At 39.4% G+C, this 22,249-nt stretch overlaps 1 long non-coding RNA gene across 1 annotated transcript; it reads left to right on the top strand.

The window, feature by feature from the left end:
* Window positions 1-19,752: 19,752 nt before the first annotated feature.
* LOC124796260 lies at window positions 19,753-21,637 on the top strand. Its single transcript, XR_007016734.1, has 2 exons — window positions 19,753-20,547; window positions 20,952-21,637. It is a non-coding gene; the product is annotated as an uncharacterized LOC124796260 (long non-coding RNA).
* The last annotated feature ends 612 nt before the right edge of the window (window positions 21,638-22,249 follow it).

Below are 22,249 nucleotides of genomic sequence, written 5' to 3'. Positions count from 1 at the left end.
GCAGTAAATGAAGCAGGCAAAAAGGAATACAAACGTCTCAAAAATGAGATTGACAGGAAGTGCAAAATGGCTAAGCAGGGATGGCTAGAGGACAAATGTAAGGATGTAGAGGCTTATCTCACTAGGGGTAAGACAGATACTGCCTACAGGGAAATTAAAGAGACCTTTGGAGAAAAGAGAACCACTTGTATGAAAATCAAGCGCTCAGATGGAAACCCAGTTCTAAGCAAAGAAGGAAAAGCAGAAAGGTGGAAGGAGTATATAGAGGGTGCATACAAGGGCCATGTACTTGAGGACAATATTCTGGAAATGGAAGAGAATGTAGATGAAGACGAAATGGGAGATACAATACTGCGTGAAGAGTTTGACAGAGCACTGAAAGACCTGAGTCGAAACAAGGCCCCGGGAGTAGACAACATTCCATTAGAACTACTGATGGCCTTGGGAGAGCCAGTCCTGACAAAACTCTACCATCTGGTGAGCAAGATGTATGAGACAGACGAAATACCCTCAGACTTCTAGAAGAATATAATAATTCCAATATCAAAGAAAGCGGGTGTTGACAGTTGTGAAAATTACCGAACAATCAGTTTAATAAGCCACAGCAGCAAAATACTAACGCGAATTCTTTACAGGCGAATGGAAAAACTAGTAGAAGCCGACCTTGGGGTAGATCAGTTTGGATTCTGTAGAAATATTGGAACACGTGAGGCAATACTGATCTTATGACTTATCTTAGAAGAAAGATTAAGGAAAGGCAAACCTACATTTCTAGCATTTGCAGACTTAGAGAACGCTTTTGACAATGTTGACTGGAATACTCTCTTTCAAATTCTATAGGTGGCAGGGGTAAAATACGGTGAGTGAAAGGCTATTTACAATTTGTACAGAAACTAGATGGCAGTTATAAGAGTCAAGGGGCATGAAAGGGAAGCAGCGGTTGGGAAGGGAGTGAGACAGGGTTGTAGCCTCTCCCCGATGTTATTCAGTCTGTATATTGAGCAAGCAGTAAAGGAAACAAAAGAAAAATTTGGCGTAGGTATTAAAATCCATGGAGAAGAAAAAAAAACTTTGAGGTTCGCCGATGACATTGTAATTCTGTCAGAGACAGCAAAGGACTTGGAAGAGCAGTTGAATGGAATGGACAGTGTCTTGAAAGGAGGATATAAGATGAACATCAACAAAAGCAAAACGAGGATAATGGAATGTAGTCGAATTAAGTCGGGTGATGCTGAGGGAATTAGATTAGGAAATGAGACACTTAAAGTAGTAAAGGAGTTTTGCTATTTGGGGAGCAAAATATCTGATGATGGTCGAAGTAGAGAGGATATAAAATGTAGACTGGCAATGGCAAGGAAAGCGTTTCTGAAGAAGAGAAATTTGTTAACATTGAGTATAGATTTAAGTGTCAGGAAGCCATTTCTGAAGGTATTTGTATGGAGTGTAGCCATGTATGGAAGTGAAACATGGACGATAAATAGTTTGAACAAGAAGAGAATAGAAGCTTTCGAAATGTGGCGCTACAGAAGAATGCTGAAGGTTAGATGGGTAGATCACATAACTAATGAGGAGGTATTGAATAAAATTGGGGAGAAGAGGAGTTTGTGGCACAACTTGACAAGAAGAAGGGACCGGTTGGTAGGACATGTTCTGAGGCATCAAGGGATCACCAATTTAGCATTGGAGGGCAGCGTGGAAGGTAAAAATCGTAGAGGGAGACCAAGAGATGAATACACTAAACAGATACAGAAGTAGGTACTGGGAGATGAAGAAGCTTGCACAGGATAGAGTAGCATGGAGAACTGCATCAAACCAGTCTCAGGACTGAAGACCACAACAACAACAACAACAACAACAACAACAACAACATGCAGCATAAATATGGAAATGTTGGTAGATTTTACCAATTTTGAGCTGTATATCTGTGACAGCTTTGACAGTATTGTTCACAATTTGACCACAATATCTTACATGTATTAAATTTTTTCACTCTTTTCTTAAAACTTGAATGAAAATTGTTTTTACCTTTCCTTTTCTTTTCTTCCATAACTAGTATTTGTGTTGTCATCTGCAATTGCCACATCCTTTTTCTTAAGACTGTACTTTTCCAAGATGATGCTAATCTGGTGCACAGCTTTATGTTTGTTGGACTTAATATGAATTACTATGTTGGTGTATCCTCCCATCTAATTTTGCACCACCAGTACAACACAAGGAGGAAGCAAGATTTCCACACTGAATGTAAAAATATGAAAGTAGTACAGAAGGGTGTACAATACTCTTGTACAAAGATATTTAATGCTCTTCTCCAGAAATTAAATGTGAAATAGGTGACAGATCTATATTTAAAGAATTACTGAGGCAATTTTTTTAGTCATGTCATTCTACAGTTCATAAGAGTTTGTGGAACACAGTGAAAAATTACTATAAGACCTCCAAAAACCTGTGAGATGTATTATCATCAAGTTGTATATCATTTCATGTCCATTATTTTTTTCTGTTTTGTCCAGCTTATATTTATTTTTCTGTGTTATATGTCCTTTTATATTTAATTCTCTATGTTCTATACTTTGTAGTCTGTCAGTTTCTTGTTTTTGTGAACTTTTATTATGGGACAGTTTAATAGTTATATAACTCTCTCAGTGTTGTCCTGTTTGCATTTAATTCTCCATATTACACAAATTCTAATCTTTACTTGTAAAAATAGTGAATAAGTACTTGTCATTGACATTGTAAAAATTTGACCTTATGAGATTATCACAATCAGACCCATGGTGTAAGAAATAAATAAATAAATAAAACAAACATACATACTGAGAATGGTGATGTTGAAACAATTTTTAACCATTGTCTTAATAAGCTCACTGTTTCATGCTACTCAGCACTAAGCATAAACAAACAAGGAAATGGTTAAAATGGTATACATATGACCTATCCCACACTAGGGAGGAGGTGGTCTGACTATATAAACACATCAAATTTCTTGTGTGGAAGATCCTGAGCTGAATAAGGCTATTTATAATCTTATTACATAAAGAAAACTTCAAAGATAAGCTGACCCTGACCTCAAGACTTGTGTGTGAATGGTACAGGGGGCAGTTATAAAATTTTAATCTTCATTTTTGTTATGGGAAGAGGTGGCTGGCAAAGCATATAGGTGACAGTGTAATGGATGGTAGTGGAATCACTCGTGGGAAAATTCCTGTAGTAGTTGGTGTTAGAGGTGCACATTTTTTAGCTTGAAGTCAGCTGACAGGTATACTTGCCTAAAGGATGTCCCTCTAACAAAGGAATCACCTTCAGAGGTGGTAAGGTATCCAAGGAGAGAATTTCATCAAAATATATGAGGTATTAGAGATAAAGTTAGTGAACTGCTTATAGATGTTGACTGACATTACTGGTATATTGGAGTATCACTTAAATAATTTGTCAGTTCAGAGGCTTCCTTTACCAGGGTACTGATTAGTTGATTGTTTTTCATGGAGTTCCTTGTGGAGGGGGGAGTGGCCATGTACATTAAAAACAATTTTGCATTTGAGTCCATAGACATATCAGGGCACTGCACAGAACAGATATTTGAATGTTGTGTAGAGACAGTTGAATTTAGTGAAACCAAACTTCTAATTGTTGTTGTTTATAGGACCCTTAATTCCTGACTTCAGAGCATTTCTGCTCAAGCTAGAGAGGGTTCTTGGTTCACTTTATAGGATGTACCAAAAATTAGTTATATATTTATATGGTGACTTCATATTAATATTGTATATGATTGTGCAAGAAAAAAGATGTTGGTACATCTCCTGTCTCATATGAAATGTTGCAGACTGTGTTTTTTTTTTCAATCCAGGATGCAGGGGAACAGTAGCACAGCCATGGACAAAATTTTTATTCATTCTTCATTACTAGATGGGCATTCTGTTAGTAAAAGGGTGAATGGCCTATCAGACCATGATGCAGAAATTGGAACACTAAAAGGCTTTTGTACTCAAAGAAATGTCACATATAATTACAAGCTATGTAGGAAAGGTAATCCCGTGGCAAATAGAGAGCTTTTTAAACCTCCTTAAGGAACAAGAGTGGCAGGATGTTTATAGTGCCGATAACATAGATGACAAATATAATGCTTTCCTTAACACATTTCTCATGCTCTTTGAGAGTTGCTTTCCATTAGAATATTCTAAACAGGGTACTAGTAGTAAAAGTCTGACTAGTGGGATAAGGTTATCATATAGAACAAAGTGGGAGTTATATCAGAATGTTAGAAGCAGTCATGATCAAGCTACAGTAGCCCATTGCAAACAGTATTTCAAGGCGCTTAAAAATATTGTCAGGAAGGCTAAGAGTATGTGGTATACAAATACAATAGCTAATTCACAGGATAACATTAAAACAATATGGTCAGTTGTGAAGGAAGTGTCCGGCCAGCAGCGCAAGGCCAATAATATAAGGTCTGTTCATAGTAAAAATATTTGTGTTAATGATACATCAGATATATGTACAGTATCTAACAATCATTTTCTGAGCATCGCTGGTGAATTAAATAAAAACTGTTTCTACAGGGAGTCATCTAACTCTCTTGGAAAATGCCTTTCTGAGACTGATGTCTGAAATACTCCTCTGTGATACTAACAAGGGGGAGACTGAGCCAATAATTAAATCACTGAAGACTAAGAACTCTCATAGATATCATGGAGTGCCCAGCAGAATATTTAAGTACTGTGCTACACGTGGTACCCCTGCTTAGGCATATTTGGAATTTTTCCTTTAAGAATGGCCAGTTTCCTGAATGATTAAAGTAAACAGCAGCAAAGCTGCTTTATAAAAAGGGGAGAAAGGAATAATGTAGATAATTTTAGACCTATTTCTTTGTCATTGGTGTTTGAGAAGTTATTGAAAAGGCTGTGTATGTAAGGGTAATTGATCATTCTGTATCACATAATTTGCTATCAAATGTTCAATTCAGCTTTAGAAGTCCTTTAACAATTGTAAATGCTATATTCTCTTTGCTCTGTGAGGTACTGGAGGGATTAAACAAAAGGTTCTGAATGCCAGGCATATTTTTTGATTTAACTAAGGCATTTGATTGTGTTGATCACAAAATATTGCTCCAGAAGCTGGACCATTACGGAATACAGGGAGTAGCTCACAGTTGGTTCACCTCGTCCTTTAACAACAGACAGCAAAAGGTCATTATTGACAGTGTTGAGAATGGCTACGATGTGATGTGTGAGTGGGGTATGGTGGGGGGTACCCCAGGGATTAGTGTTGGGCCACTCCTGTTCCTTATTTATGTAAATTATATGCTCTCTAGTATTACAGGTAATTCTAAAACATTTCTGTTAGCTGATGATACTAGTTTGGCCCTGTTTCACATAGTGCAGTTCATGGCTTGTAGAAAATAAACTAGCACTAAATCACAGTAAGACTCAGTTTTTACAGTTTCTAACACACAATTCAACAAAACCTGATGTTTTAATTTCATAGAATAGGTGTATGATTAATGTAACTGAACAGTTCAAATTTCTAGATGTTCAGATACATAGTAAACTGCTGTGGCAAGCCCACATTCAGGATTCTGTTCACAGACTTAATGCTGCCATTTTTACTATTTGAACAGTATCTGAAGTAAGTGATCATTTGACATGAAAATTAGCCTACTTTGCTTATTTTGATTTGCTTATGTCATACAGTATTTTATTTTGGAGTACCTCTTCTCATTCCCAAAGGACATTTTTTACTCAGAAATGGACAGTTCGATCAATAAGCAGTGTAAGTTCATAAACCTCCTGTTGACCCCTGTTCACTAGTCTGGGTATTCTGACATTGGCTTTTCAATAAATATATTCTTCACTGTCGTTTCTTGTTAGCAATATCAGCTTATTCCCAAGAATTTGCAGCTTTCACTCAGTTGATACTAGGCAGAAATCCAACATGCATTTGGATTGCAATTTCTTAACTATTGTGCAGGAAGGTGCGCAGTATACTGCTGCATCCATTTTCAAGAAGCTACCACAAGAATTCAAAAATCTTAGTGTAATCCATGTGCTTTCAAATTGAAATTGAAGAGTTTCCTCATGGGTCACTCCTTCTATTCTGTCAGGGAGTTCCTTGAAAAATTAAGTTGATTCCTATTTTATATTGTTGATTGCATTTACTTAAACTTATGGCTTGACTTCGTTGGGTTCATAAACATTTGATTTTTTCTGTTATTATTTTTATGTTGTAATTTCATGTACTGACATGTTCCATGACCTTGGAAGTTTGATCCTCAATTTGGTCCTATGGAACTAGTTGCGTAAATAAAATAAAATAAAATAAATTCACCTTGGAAAAATATCAAGCTGCAGTCATGAAATATGCTGACAGTCTTCCTCCGTATGTTCAGCCTTCAATGTGGAAATTTTCTGCCAAAATCAAGCAATGGAAAATGCAGGATGGAATGTACCAATATCAGAGAAGGAAAGTTGCTGCTCACCATATAGAGGAGATGCTGAGTCGCGATAGGCAAAACAAAGAGATTCACACAATTATAGCTTTTGGCCATTAAGGCCTTTGTCAGCAGTAGACACACATACACACATGCACACACACACTCACACAAACGAAACTTGCAAACACGTCTGCGGTCTCAGAGAACTGAAACAACACTGCGAGCAGCAGCACCAGTGCATGATGGGTGTGACAACCGGGTGGGGGTAAGGAGGAGGCTGGGGTGGGGAGGGGGAGGGATAGTGTGGAGGGAGTGGTGGACAATGAAGTGATGCAGTTTAGGCGGAGGGCAGGAGAGAAGGTGCGGAGAGGGGAGGGGGTAAGTGCGGAAAGGAGAACTAAAAAGAAATTAAAAGACTGGGTGTGGCGGTGAAATGACAGCTGTGTAGTGCTGGAATGGGAACAGGGAGGGGGCTGGATGGGTGAGGACAGTGACTAATGAAGGTTGAGGCCAGGAGGTAGATGACTTGGCATAGGCTTTGGTCACACAAGTCTGCACTTTGACTGTCCACGAAATATTCCACCTCAAATATCATATTGCTGTCACTCTGGAAATGCCTGCTGTGCAACAGTTTCTCCATCTAAGGAAACAATGCCATGTCAGGAGAATACAAGGGAGAGAAGGCCAAATTTGATATTCCAAAGAAGCAGTATGTGTGACTGGGTCTAGTGCAGAATACATGGAAGGATTTTCATGGTGCAAAAATGCCCCCTTGGGCTGCTTCCCATGATGTTTCATCCTAACAACCTACCACAACCTCATTGGTAGTATGCTCCTGTGATGGTTTGCCTCCTTAGAAGCATAACATGTTAGCACACCACAGATGCCCCGTAAAATACTCAGCAACACCTCACTCAACAATGATTGAATTTTTGTCTTTTTGGCTGTTGTGAATCTTCATGTTTCCACTTCTTGCTTTGCTTCTTTCACAAGGTCATAATGATATAGCCAGCTCTCACCCAAGATTGTTAGGTGCTATAACAAATAATTTGGATTGACTTGGCACAGTTGTAGCCACTGCGACTTTGGTTTGACAGGTTTTTTTGACTGAGTGTGAGCACTCACAGCACTGAGCAGGTGAACTTGTCATTTTCAAAATGTTGGATAACATGTTACAGTCTTATCAACCAGTCATTTTCATCTTTTCCACTATCATGTCAATTTTGATTCACCAAGTCATGGTCAGTTTATCTTCAACATTTTCTTTATATTATAAGATTATAAATAGTCTCATTCAGCTTGGGCTCTTCCATACAAAAAAGTCCATCCACTTCTCTTGCAGTTTCCCTCCAGGGGACTCACAGTTCTTTTGTGAGTTCATGTGTGGTGCACATAGGGTCCTGAGCTATTGCAGCCCATTCTTCCTTCCCTGGCTACACTTCGTTCACCGTGCTCCTCCCTTTCCATTCTCACTCCTTCCCCGCTGCCCCCTCCTTCCCCTGCCCTGGTGTTCTGATTTACGTCAAGTTGACTATCCACCTAATTACCTGTATTCCTTGCAGTTTTGTTCCTCTTGTCTGTTCTCTTTCATCCTTTTTGGCATTTTGGCCCCCTTGGGGTTTGACTTCCACTTCTAAATTTTCTGTTTGTAGTGTGAGTGTGAGCCATTTGGGGAAGAACTGCATTCTTAGCATCTATGGCATGAATTCCTCTTCCCCCTTCCTTCCCCTCTTCTTTTCCCGCCATAGCCCCCCTGCACTCTGCTGCATCACCAGCATGTATAGCCAGTGTGTATGGTGGGGCTATTATGTACCCCTAAGGCTGAGCCCTCCTACAACAAAGGAATCATCACCACTGGTACCAGAGCTGTTGCCTCCTCATATATGCCAAGAAGTGCTTGCTTGTCATCCTGGAGCTTTGGAACTCCCAGCAGTAGTCACGATGCCAGGCAGCCCTTGGTGTAGCAGAGTGGCACCCATGATGAGAGACCCTGATCAGAGTGGGTGGTATCAGAGAGGATGCTTGGCATATGAAGCATATCAAGCTACAAAAATATAACCATTCTCCAAACAGCTCTCTCTCTCCAAGTGGTAAATGTTCATTGAATGATGCTTTGTATTACCCTGCAGTTTCCCGTCCCTGGGTACACCCTGGAAGGAGGACCAGCCTCATCATCTTGAGATGAAACACTTTCCCCACTACCTGATCTATACTATGACATATGGGAACACATTCACTGCCACAAAGCCATTATTTTTTGTGCAGAATATAAAGGACAAGTTTGGCAAAGTGGAGTCTCTCAGTAAGATGTGGTCAGGTTTCTTGTTGATCGAAACTTTTTCTGCCACCAAACCTGTAGCTCATCATACTTTCAATCATCTTGGTGATGTCCCAGTGTCTATTACTCCTCACCAGTCACTGAACACGGTGCAAGGAGTAATATTTCATTGGGACCTCATTCTGCAAACTGATGAGGAACTCAAAGCGATGTGCTGTTCACATTGTACAATGTGCACTCAACGTGTGCAGAAGAGCTATAAAGACAACCACACGAATACCAGCACCTTTAATCTGGCTTTCAAGGGAGATACCTTTCCAAAGAAGGTCAAGGTCATGCATTACTAATGAGACATGAAGTTGTACATCCCACCACCTGTGAGGTGCTTTTGGTGCTTGTGTTTTGGGCATATGCCTTCCTGCTGTATGGCGGACCCTCTGTTTGGTGACTGGGTGTACCCACTCCATGAGGGAATCCCCTGTGTTCTGCCATCTGTGTGTTTAAATTGTCATGACAACCACTCTCCACACTTGCTAGATTGCCCAGCTTACAAAAGAGAAAAGAAGATCCAAGAGTACAAATTCTTGGATCACTTATCTTATCCTGAGACTCATCAAAAATATGACCAACTCCATCAAGTGTCACTTTCTTCAACTTTTGCCTCTGTTACATCCTTTCCCCCACCTCCCTCTTCCTTACCCCAGCCCCGACCCCACTCTCCCCTACCCCTAGCCTGCTGTTCCCATGCCCTCCCCTCTGGATACCACTCTCCCTCCCTGGCCAAAAGAGTGGCCCCCTTCTTCAGCACCCACTGGTGATGGGGCTTCCCCCCGCCCCCCAGGACCCCACCTCCTCTCAGCATCTCTCAGGATGGAAGCCTGCTACCACAACTTGACCACAAGACACCCTGTCTGTGTGCAAGGTCGCTTGCTCACTTTTGGGCCCAGAACCTGCAGCAGCCTGCTCTCCCTCTGTGCCCTGACCTCATCCTCTGAAAGACAAGAAAAAGAAACATATGTCTCAGGACAAGGCACCCTCAGTGCCCTTGGAGGTGCCATCTCCGCCCTCACAGCCTGCGTCTTTTTATTTATGGATGTCACACCACCCTCGTCAGAGATGACTACAGACCGAATGACTTGACCTTCCCTCACCTTCTCCATGTCTAACCTGTACTCTCGCCACACACTAATATAGTGGAATTGCAACAGATATTATTATCACCTACTGCAAATACAACACCTTGTTTTCTCTTTTCTGCATTATGTCTTGCTCTTCAAGAAACACACTTCAGTGATTACCACTCTCTGTCATTTTGTGGTTCTTGGGCATTCTATCAGAACTGTGCTGCCCCCAGGATACCATCTGGAGGGATCTGCACCTTGGTTTGCACCAATGTCATTAGTGACTGGATCCCACTTCATACCAACTTGAAAGCAATAGCAGGCCAGAGTGACCGAGCGGTTCTAGGTCCTACAGTCCGGAACTGCGCAACTGCTACGGTTGCAGGTTCAAATCCTGCCTCAGGCATGGATGTGTGTGATGTCCTTAGGTTAGTTAGGTTTAAGTAGTTCTAAGTTCCAGGGGACTGATGACCTCAGAAGTTAAGTCCCATAGTGCTCAGAGCCATTTGAACCATTTGAAAGCAATAGTGGTATGAGTTCCAATGTCCCAGCAATCACTATTTGAAATGTACACTGCCCACCCAAGTAGGCCACTTCCTTATGTTAAACTGCCTAACTCCAGTCCCTGTATCTCCTCATCGAGGATTTCAATGCACACCACTCCCTGTAGTGGAGCGCCATTCGGTGGGTAGAGGTCTTCTAATTGACCAACTTATTACAGACTTCGATTTGTGTCTCCTCAATTATGGTTCCCATACCCACTTCAGTGCTGCTCACACCACCTTTTCTACTATCAATCTCACACTATCCTCCCCTGCTCTCACAGTTTGCCTAAATTGGTCACTCCATGATGATCTTTGTGACAGTGACTACTTTCCAGTGATTCTATCATTCCCTGCCATTCCAGGCTGACAGGCTCCCACATTGGGCATTCCCCTGAGTCATTTGGCCTTTATATACATCTGCTGTGTACTTCAACACTTATCTTTCAGATTCCATTGATGCTGTTCCACAAGATGTCTCTGACACTATCCTTCATGCCTCTGGCACTGCTATTCCCCTATCCACAGATCCCCCTCATCATTGACTAGTACCGTGGTGCACCAAGGACATCACAGTCACTATCCAGGACTGCCAATGGGCACTGCAACAATTTAAATGACACCCCTCACAGATCAACCTTGTCACTTTTAAGTGTCTCCATGCTACAATCCACTACCTTATTAAGCAGAGTAAAAAGGAATGCTAGGAGCACTATGTTCTCTCACTGGGGATGTGCGCCTCTTTGTCACAGGTTTGGTCCAAGATCAGTAGCCTTTTGGGATGCCAGTGACTATCAGCTGTCCAAGGTCTTATCCTAAAGGGTGCTCTGTGTACTGATCCACTAGTCCTTGCAGAACACCTAGCGACACACCTTGTGACAGCATTGGCGTCTTCATTCTAACCTGCTACTTTTCTCCAGCACAAACTATGAATTGAAGAAACCCCCTCCGTTTCAATCCCCACCAAGCTGAAGCCTATAATTAACCCTTCACTGAATGGAAATTTGTGCAGGCACTTAGCTCTTTATATGACATGGCCCCAGGTCCAGATTCCATTCATGACCAGATCATCTGACACTTAGATTACCCAGAGGCAATATCTATCATGATCTCCAACCACATTTGGCTCACAGGTGTCTTCCCCTTGCAATGGTAAGACAGCATAGTTACACCCATTCTTAAGCCTGGCAAGAACTCAACATCTCTTGAGACCTACGAGTCAATTAATGTGACCAACATACTTCATAAACTACTTAAAATGATGGTTAGCTTCCGGTTATGTTGAGTACTCGAATATTGGGTTCTTTTGTTCCCATATCAGTGTGGTTTCTGGGAAGGAGGATCTCCAACTGGCCATTTACTCTGATTGGAAACAGCAGTCAGACAGGCTTTCACTAACACCCTTCACATTGCCGCAGTCTTCTTTCAACTTCATAAGGCATTTGACATGGTTTGCTGCCATCACATTTAAGTTAGCCTCCATGACTGGAGCAAAGCAGCCACCTTTCGATTTTCATTCACAAGTTTTTATCCCACCAGCTCTTCCAGGTTCGAGATTACGCCTCACTCAGCATCCCTCAGACCCAGGAGAATGATATTCCACAGGGATCTGTGTGAAGTGTCACACTCTTCCTCATCACCATCAGTGGGCTTGTACCATCTGTTGGGCATCTGGTTACCCCAGCACTGTATGTCAACGATTTTTGCATCTGGTTCACCTCCTACTCTGTTGCATCTGCTGAATGCCAGCTCCAATGCAACATCCAACGGGCTTCTGTGTGGGCCCTTTCTAATGGCTTCCAGTTTTCTCCCTCCAAAATGCAGGTTATGCATTTTTGCCATAGACCTACAGTACACCCAGTGCCTAGATGTTGTAGCACAATTTCATTTCTTGGGTCTACTTTTTGATAAAAGGCTGCTGTCACTGCCCCATATTCATCACCTGAAGACAACATGCATGCAGAATCTTAATGCTCTCAACCTTCTGGCCCACAAATCTTGGGATGCAGAGCATGCTACTCTTCTCCATCTTTACTGTGCTCTGGTTTTGTCCAGACTAGATTATGGTTGTCAGGTTTATGGCTCCTTCCACTCTGAAACTACTTCACACTGTTCATCATTGTAGGGTGCATCTGGCTATTGGTGCTTTTCACATTAGTCCTGTCAACAGCCTCCTCACGGAAATGGGGACCCCCTCTACAAATACAACAGCGCCAACTCCTGGTTTCTTACACAGTTGCCATTCGAAGATTTTCTGACCATCCCATGTACCCCATCCTCTTTGTAAACAAAGGATGTTTCCCTGCTGATACCCAACCTCGGTTGGGATTGTCACTTCCCTCTGCCAGGATCTCCATCTCTAGTCACTGGAAAGTGTCCCATGTATTTCCTTTCCTCCCCCCCCCCCCCCCCCCAACTCCCACCCCACCCCCTTGGATGGTGCCTTGACCATGGATTAGGATTGACGTGTTCCAGGGTCCTAAGGTCTCTGTCATGTCTGTAATATACCAGCGTCTTGTATGTTCCACTCTTGATGAGTTCCAGGGAGCTACCATCTTCTACACTGATGGTTCTGAAACAATACATAAGGCCAGATACACTTTTATGTCTCCTACTGGCATAGAACACCATTTACTGCCAGGACCATGAAGTGTGTTCACAGCAGAGCTGCCAGCCATGAACAGTGTCCTCCATTTTGTTGCTCAGGTCTCCCTCCACAGTGTTTTAATATGTAGTCTGCAGGCTATAGACTGATGCTACTCTTGTCACCCTTTGGTCTTTGCTATCCATGACCTTCTCTCTGCCCTTAGCCATGCTGCCTGCTCATATGTCTTTCTCTGGGTCCCAAGTCATGTGGGTATTCCAGGGAATGAACTGGCTGACCATTTGGCTACAGAAGCAGATACTTAGCCCCTTCCCATTCCCTTTGATGATTCTAGGTGCAGATATGCAGATTCGCATCAAATATCTTCTTGCCAATAAGTGGAATGACATCTGGTGCACTACTGCTCTCAGTAATAAACTCTGCACGATCAGTCTGCTGCTCTTCCTTCCACTCCTCTTGGAAGGAATCCACTGTCTTATGCCTTCTACGCATTGGTCATGCTAGGCTTACCCATTGTTTTCTCTTGCGTAATGAGCCAGCCCCAAAATGTGGTTGTGAAGCCAGACTGACTGGATCCCACACATTGGTGAAATGCCCTCTTCTTTTGGATCTTCATATTAAGTATGTCCTTCCAAATCCCTTGTTTTTAATATTAGCAGATGATTCATGAATGGCTGAACTGGTCCTCAGTTTCTTTAATGAAAGTTGGTTTTATTTTCAGTTATAAGGTTTTGCTTTCCTCCTGGAGTGGGGGCAGAGTGGTTGTGGTCGAGCCCTCTCTTCATGTCTTCTGGGTCTGGAACCCATGACCACACCCCCCTGCAGAGACCACTCTTTTATCCATCTGTTTTCCAGTTTTTTGATTTGGCCCACCCTTTTATGCTTTCTACTGTGTGTGTTTTTAGCTTCCTCACTTTATAGTTTGACTTCTTCGACTGAATCTGTCCACTTTTCATAGACGCCTCTTATGCATGTACCTTCCAAATTGCAAGACTGATGAGTCTGTTTAGTCCCATAATCCCTTCAATCAATCACTTTCTTGCAATTTTTGGATTTTCGCTGAGAGATGGTCTGACAGTGCATTGTTGCTGTACACTTTCACCAACTCAGCGTAGCTTCCCTTCACATGCAGAAAACAAAAACACTTTATCAGTGGGTTGCATCATTTTGTTTTGGCTCCTCTAATGGCTGCCTATACAGCTGTGGTGGGGTGATTTGAGACATACAACTGCAGAAAACAAAAATTAATTATATAACATTACTTTTTGAGGTGTTAATTAAAACTTAATGGTTACTCCTCATACACTGAAGGTGCCCACAACAAGAGCAAAGCAACATGAGAAAATGTCGAACAAGAAAATTATCAGACCTACACACAAGCTGAACTTCTGGAAGTCAATGGTTGCTTTCTAATCTCCATAAACGAACTGAAAATCAAATCAAACAAAGTGGTACACTTGCATTACACCTACTTGATGCTGAGTCACATGGAAGGGATACTTTTCACTGGAATATTAGCACTTCCAAGGATGTTATGAAAATGAATTACAATTGTCTAACACCAGAAGTATGGACTGTTATTGGTTCTCATGTTATTATCTAAGAAAAAAATCTTATTACTCAACAACTTACTTTCATTTTGAATAAATCTGTACAATCTGGACCTTTCCCTGATGCATTGAAACTTTTAAAAATTTACCAAACTAAAAAAGGAGGGCTAAGTGTGTACCCCAAAATTACTAATCAGTTTCCATGCTACTCAATAATGTAAAAAGCTAGTGCAACACTGTTCATTCATTACTCAACACTGATCACTGCATGCACTTTACACATTATTTCATAATGTAACACTACATACACTGTCAGTCCATAATGGCAAGGTTTATTTTCTGTTTAATGTACTGTAACTTCCCATTTCTTTGCCTGAAATAAAGAGACAGCATATCTCTATAATGAGTGAAACTAAGATCAAAAAATGGGTAATATATTAATATTATCCACTGCAGAGCTGTGGTATAATGTTAAAAAAGTGTATTGTGAAATGACAGGAATATTTATTATTGTTTCCTTATGTTGCAGTTTTTATCAAACACCTGCTCTGTGTTATATAAGAGCTCATTTATGGTGTAGAATATATTTCTGAACAGATACATTTTAACTGCATTTTAAAATATGATTGTTTTATTAATCACTTTTATCTCCTTAAAATCTGATGCCAGGAGAATTCAACTTTTTTAAGCAGAGTACTAGGCACTTTCAGGTAGGCCTACACTGCAAGCAATACTACATAGTTAATCACTGTGTCATCAAAAAAGCAAACCATACCCTACATATAATGATGTTAAAAACTCTGAGAACACAGAAAAGACAACTTGGAGTATTATTAGGCAAAAAATGAATAAAAGACAATGAAGTGATGTCCCTCTCACTAGTGACAATGGCTGCAAGACAGAAGGTGTTATATTCAAATCACTGGCCATTAAATTCAATAATTTTGTTCTGGCAGTTGCTGAAAAACTAAGTTTAAAAATGGACTCTCAAAGGAAGAAATACCAGGCTTTTGTGACTGCCAGCAAACATGACTTTAGCTAACTTATTTATTAGAGAGATTATAAAAATCATAAGATCATTGAAAAAACAGTAACTCTTCTGGTTATAGTGCTATTTGAATGCAGCTCCTGAAATATTGTGCTCACTTGATACAAGTGTGGAGCTCCAATATGTAATGGTGATGGATATTAGAGAACACAATAGGTATGGAGTACAGAACATACTTTATAAAACAAGACATGATACGTATGAGAATGCACAAGCACTTTCAATGAAGCCACAGATGCAACTACACAGTAAGGGAGAGTCTGCATTGTACCTCTTGCTTGACAGTGATATTATTCTTCCCACGTAGTAATCAGTATGTGAGTCAAGGATCATTTCCTGAAGGGCTTCTATTTATAAATATGTAAATGGTTTCTAATTATTGGCCCAGCTCCCAATTTCTTGAGCTCTCAACAGCTTTTGAGAAGGTAACTTGCAATACATTTTGAACAACTTTTCTTTTTCGTGTCTTTTAACCACACTTCTCTTTAGGGAAAGCAATTTTGGTAGAAGTAAACAAAAAAAAAATTAACTTACTGGCATTTTCTGTGTTCTTGCCAAGGCCTTGAATTAGTAGATAAAAAAAATTAAAAAAAATAAAATAAAAAAAAAAATGCTACGGCATTAAAGGCATACTTTGATGGAGTCAGGATTGCTAGCATATGTTGCATATTTCCACTCAGTACTGTCCTGTGGTGTAATGTTCTCAATAACTGCAACAAAGGTCACTTAATACCATTGAAAAGTCCATTGAGAGCATGAAGTGTACTGGATCAAAGAAATGTAAGTACACAGTTCATGATTCCATATTTTACATTAAGCAACATCTAACAGTGTTTCATTCTGACAGCGTGTTAATTCTGTAAACATTGGCTGTTCCATTTCTGCATTGTATTAACCAAATTTTGACTATCTCCACACAAATGAACAGGGTAGTAAGTGTTGTTGTTGTTGTTGTTGTGGTCTTCAGTCCTGAGACTGGTTTGATGCAGCTCTCCATGCTACTCTATCCTGTGCAAGCTTTTTCATCTCCCAGTACCTACTGTAACCTACATCCTTCTGAATCTGCTTAGTGTATTGATCTCTTGGTCTCCCTCTACGATTTTTACCCTCCAAGCTGCCCTCCAATGCTAAATTTGTGATCCCTTGATGCCTCAAAACATGTCCTACCAACCGATCCCTTCTTCTAGTCAAGTTGTGCCACAAACTTCTCTTCTCCCTAATCCTATTCAATACCTCCTCATTAGTTACGTGATCTACCCACCTTATCTTCAGCATTTTTCTGTAGCGCCGCATTTTGAAAGCTTCTATTCTCTTCTTGTCCAAACTGGTTATCGTCCATGTTTCGCTTCCATACATGGCTACACTCCATACAAATACTTTCAGAAACGACTTCCTGACACTTAAATCTATACTCGATGTTAACAAATTTCTCTTCTTCAGAAACGATTTCCTTGCCATTGCCAGTCTACATTTTATATCCTCTCTACTTCGACCATCATCAGTTATTTTACTCCCTAAATAGCAAAACTCCTTTACTACTTTAAGTGTCTCATTTCCTAATCTAATCCCCTCAGCATCACCCGATTTAATTTGACTACATTCCATTATCCTCGTTTTGCTTTTGTTGATGTTCATCTTATATCCTCCTTTCAAGACACTGTCCATTCCATTCAACTGCTCTTCCAAGTCCTTTGCTGTCTCTGACAGAATTACAATGTCATCAGCGAACCTCAAAGTTTTTACTTCTTCTCCATGAATTTTAATACCTACTCCGAATTTTTCTTTTGTTTCCTTTACTGCTTGCTCAATATACAGATTGAATAAGTAAGTAAGCATTATATTCAAATTTTTATGTTTTTATGTTATACTTTCTGACATGTTCCACACCCATGAGGATCATCTAATTTTTTTGGGTCTGTGGAATGAAAACTGAATCTAATCAAATCTAGTACAAAACATCTGTAGTTGACTTGTTGTTGTGCATGTGTGACATCTGTGGGCACTGCCATCTGCAGAAAAACATACCCTAGAATGTGACCACATAGCCACGTTGTTTATAAAACCAATGTTTCAGGTACTGTTGCAAGTGGCTAAAAGAGTATTTTTGCATTCGGAAGAGAAAGTTGGTAATTGGAATTTTGTTACATGATCTCACCGCAATGAAAAATGTCTTTATTTTAATGATTGCACCCTAACTTGTGCATCATATCCATAACACTGTCTCCCCTATTTTGTAATAACAGAAAATGAGCTGTCCTTCTTTGAATTTTTTCAATGTCCTCCACCTATTCTCTCTGGTAAGGATCCCATAGCACACAGTAATACTTTAGCAGAGAATGAACAAGCATAATGTATGCAGCCTCTTTACATGATTCGATGCATCTTTTAAGTGTTCTGTCACTAAAAAGCAGTCTTTGATTTGCTTTACTCACAATGTTATCTATGTGACTGTTCCAATTTAACTTGTCCATAATTAGTAAGTATTTAATTGAACTGACAGCCTTTAGATTTGTGCAATTTATTGCATAAATGAAATATAATGGATTCATTTTACTACTCACAGGCATGAAGGCACACTTTCCATTATTTAGGGTCAACTGCCACTTTTCACATCAGACTGTTATCTTGTCTAAATTGTTTTGTAATTGATTTTGATCTTCTGGTGGTTTTATTAGGTTTTAAGTGACAACATCATCTGCAAAAAATTTATGAGGGCTGCTTGGATTGACTCTGAAATCATTTACATACACTAGGAACAGGTGAGGACCTATAACACTTCCTTGGGGAACACTGAAATTGTATTGCAGTTAACTTGTTCATGTTTGCTTTTAAGTGATTTATCTGGTTATACTAAAGGCAGACTGTGAAAGTCTTTTTCTGCTCCATCAGCCACATATTTCTTAATTTGGCTATGCATATCTTGTATCTGTATTTTATTCTATAGTATAATATTTTATATCTACACTACTAACATATTATTATTTTAGTGTCCCGCTATTTGCATATCCATACTCCTGCTGTACTTGAAAATGTCATTTTATTGTAATGATTTTGTTCTGTCTTGTATTCTGGTATAATCACAGAAAATTTCCAATGTTGGCTTTATATCATTTGACAATAAAATAAACTTCTTATGATTACTGATCAGTGACCTACCTATGTCTTTGAACATAGTGCCATGTATTTGGATCATGTGATCTATATGTAAGTTTCTTAATATTTCATTTACTATATTACTAAAATAGCTCATTACACTGTATTCCCATGTTCACTGAAGTACTACTTTTTATTCTGTCATTTGTGTAATTTATCATCATAGTATTTATGACACAATTCTACCATATTTACCCTGCTGCCATCTAGTGCAATTTTGTTTTCCTATCTCAGTTTAAGCTTTATGGGACCTTGCTTAGTAGTCTATGACCTCATATTATGAATACATCTAATAACACTTTTGTCCTTGTGCTACCTTTGCACATGGGTAGATAGGAATGGATTGTTTGCACTTTTGTTTAATTTCAGATAGTTATAACTGTCTAAAAGTTATGTCTTTTTGTGTACCAATTTGTTTGTTATATTTCTATTTCAGGTATCTGAAGATGGAAAGAATTCCAAAATGTGTCAGTTTTGATCAATAAAATCATTCTTCACATGGTGTATGACTTTTTATGTAGGGTGACCAGACGCCCGCATTAATCCAGACATGTCCTCCTTTTTAGCTCTTTGTCTGGGGTCTGGGCAGATTTTTACAGTGTCCGGCTTTTTCAAGTTGAGCGTAATACAGTTAAATTTACAATTCATCCCATTCTATTGGTCTTTTCTTAAAGTATCAATAATTGTTAAGGAATGTATGTATGTTATGTCTATAAATAATAAATTCATTTTTTAAAGTTGAACGTATATTTGATGGGGAATACTGCAGATGAGGATACCACCCATCAGCTTTGGACAAGTCACATGAAAGTAGCCAATCAGGAGTGGCGTTTAGACAGCCATCTTTGTTAAATCTTAAAACTACGCGTAAATATAAAAACAATTGATGCCACACTGTCACCACAATCAATGTTTTTAATTTAAAATAAAAAAATATTGCTCTGGGAACCACAACCTGACCACCAGTAACAATTAACTACTAGTTTTAGCGATAATTCCCGGCAGTCACGTGACTTGTCCAAAGCTGACAGGTGGTATCCTCATCTGCAATTGACTCGTTTGAAGTGTCCTCCTTTTTGAAGCTGTTCATCCTCCTTTTCAAACAATTGCATCTGGTCACCCTATTTTATGCAACCTATCAGCTTAACAACAGGACTATGCACAATTACTAGAATGGTTGCTAGCTTCTTATATGATTTTATGTCATACTTCTATTTGCTATTTTCTGATTTTGTTTGGTGTTTAGGAATAAAACAGTCAGATGAAACTGTGTGTAGTGTTGTATTATGAAATAATTTGTGTATAGTGGCTGCAGGGACTGGATATGAGAAATTTTACATTATTAAATCACCTCTTTACAAAACAGTATTTTACCGTACACTGGGGGTAAGCCAGATGGTATCGCACTGCTTTAAGCAGGCTAGCTTTGTATTTGGACTGAGTGAGATGGTGCAGTAGTTAGCACAATGTATTCACATTTGAAAGGGTGATGGTTCAAACCCGATCCAGCCAGGTTTAGGTTTTCTGGAATTTCCCCAAATTGCAAATGCTGGGATGGTTTCTTTGACAAGGGTATGGCTGATTTACTTCCCCATCATTTAAGCAATCTGAGCATGTGCTGAATATCTAATGATCCTGATGTTGGTGGGATGTTACACTATAATCTTTCTTTCTTGCTTTGCATATGGGAGGATGGTGGTGCCAATCTTCATCTGGCCATTCTGGTTTAAGGTATCAATGGTTTCCTAAAATTACTTCAAGGAAATGCTGAGATGGTGGTGGCCATGGCCAGCTACCTGTTCCATTCTTGTCAAATTATACCTGTAAGTATGTAAATGCCTGTAAATAAGAATTACGCTATTTTGTTGTTCTAAAATTGTAATACCATGACATGTCCAATATCTTTTTAAAAACTGTAACATGAATTAAGCAAGCTGTGATGATGAATATGACTCCTCCTCCTTCCACTACCATATTGCATTTTATTACATATCAATATATACTGACATTCACTTATTTTATAGTCTGTCTAAGTGTAGTTTAATACTACATGAAGTTTTGAAGTTAGAAATTTTTTACTTCATAGCAACAAAATTTTACTTCATAATGACAAATGCTAAGGTATTTGAAGATTACTCTAGATTTGCGCTTTTTATTTTATACATTAGTCTTACTGCTTACTTTTTCTGAGTAAATATTTTATTTATGTCAGTTTCATTGTCCTCAGAGGCAATTACGTAAAACAAGAAGTGGAAATACGCAAAGTAAGTTAGCACCATAGCCTTCAAGTGAGGTATACTTCATTAGCAGCCCCACTGGACACTGGTATGGAAAACACATCATAGACCTGTGCAGCTCCTGCAACAGTTGGAGGGAATGTTGTAAACCACCTGGTGTAACGTCTATTCTCTTGTGTGCTGGTGGGCTCCTGGGCCAATAAAAGGCTGGCAGCAACCTGCCATAAGCCACTTCAGTGTATACTCATGCCTGTGTGTGACAGTATCCTCCATGTGTCTTGTGTGATTGACTGTGACATTCCTTGGACTGCGCTTGGTTTGCTGTTCTTATTTTTGCTATATTTGCTATTGCTCAGTTGTTGCTTGGATTGTGATACTTCTGATGGTACACTTACCTTAGTCTAAGATGAATTTATCTATTTCCAGGTTTATGAAGCTATATTTATTTAACATGTTAGTACCAAGTTTCATGTGAAAATAAATGTTGAGTGCTGTCTACAAAGTATTTTAAGGCCAAAGGTAACAAAACGAGCTTTTCTGTGTGTTGACTCTAGACGGACACAGGAATACTGTGTAAAGGGTTTCATTTAATGCATGACCAATATTTCTTTCTAGTTACTGTGAGTTATTGTTGTATGTTTGAAATGAAATAATAATGATATTTGTGAGATTGTCACTTAACTTGTTTCCTGTGAATGAGCTACCACCTGGATTTTGCTTACTGTTATTATGTCACTGAAAACATTTAAGTCTTTGGAAAGTCTTTTAAAATTGTTAGATGGTCATTTATTTGATTTAAGAGTATTAGAAGACCCAGTACTAGGCCGCAGTCCTGAATGAATACTGAATTGGACAGCTATTTGTGTAATGTACTTCAGCAATAAACTTGGAAGCATACAAGATAGCTGTGGGTTCTTCGTGAAGCATTGTAAATTAACTAAACGAACACTGTCTTTTACCTTGTTTAACATTTTTTTATTATTAATGTTGCTGCACAACCTAGGTTTCAGGTTATAAGCTCTTTCTCAAGTACATTACTGATTCCCAAAGATGAAAATGCACAGATAAACATTATGACAAGGCAAAGATAGTCATCTCCACTTCTTAAGGTATTGATCCATAGCTTAATATGAAATCACTTCAATGATCATTTTTCAACAAATTACATATGGAATTACACAATTCAGCCATTACACTAACATGATGTGACTAAAGTTATGCATCAGCCAAGAAATTTTTATCTACTGATGGATTGAGGCCCAAAGTTTTGCTTCTATCCTGGAGTTGT

The sequence above is a fragment of the Schistocerca piceifrons genome, chromosome 4 (genome assembly GCF_021461385.2).
Source record: "Schistocerca piceifrons isolate TAMUIC-IGC-003096 chromosome 4, iqSchPice1.1, whole genome shotgun sequence".
NCBI classification, from domain to species: Eukaryota; Metazoa; Arthropoda; class Insecta; order Orthoptera; family Acrididae; genus Schistocerca; species Schistocerca piceifrons.
Note: the sequence above shows the minus strand (reverse complement) of the source record. Positions and strands in the feature narration are given on the sequence as shown.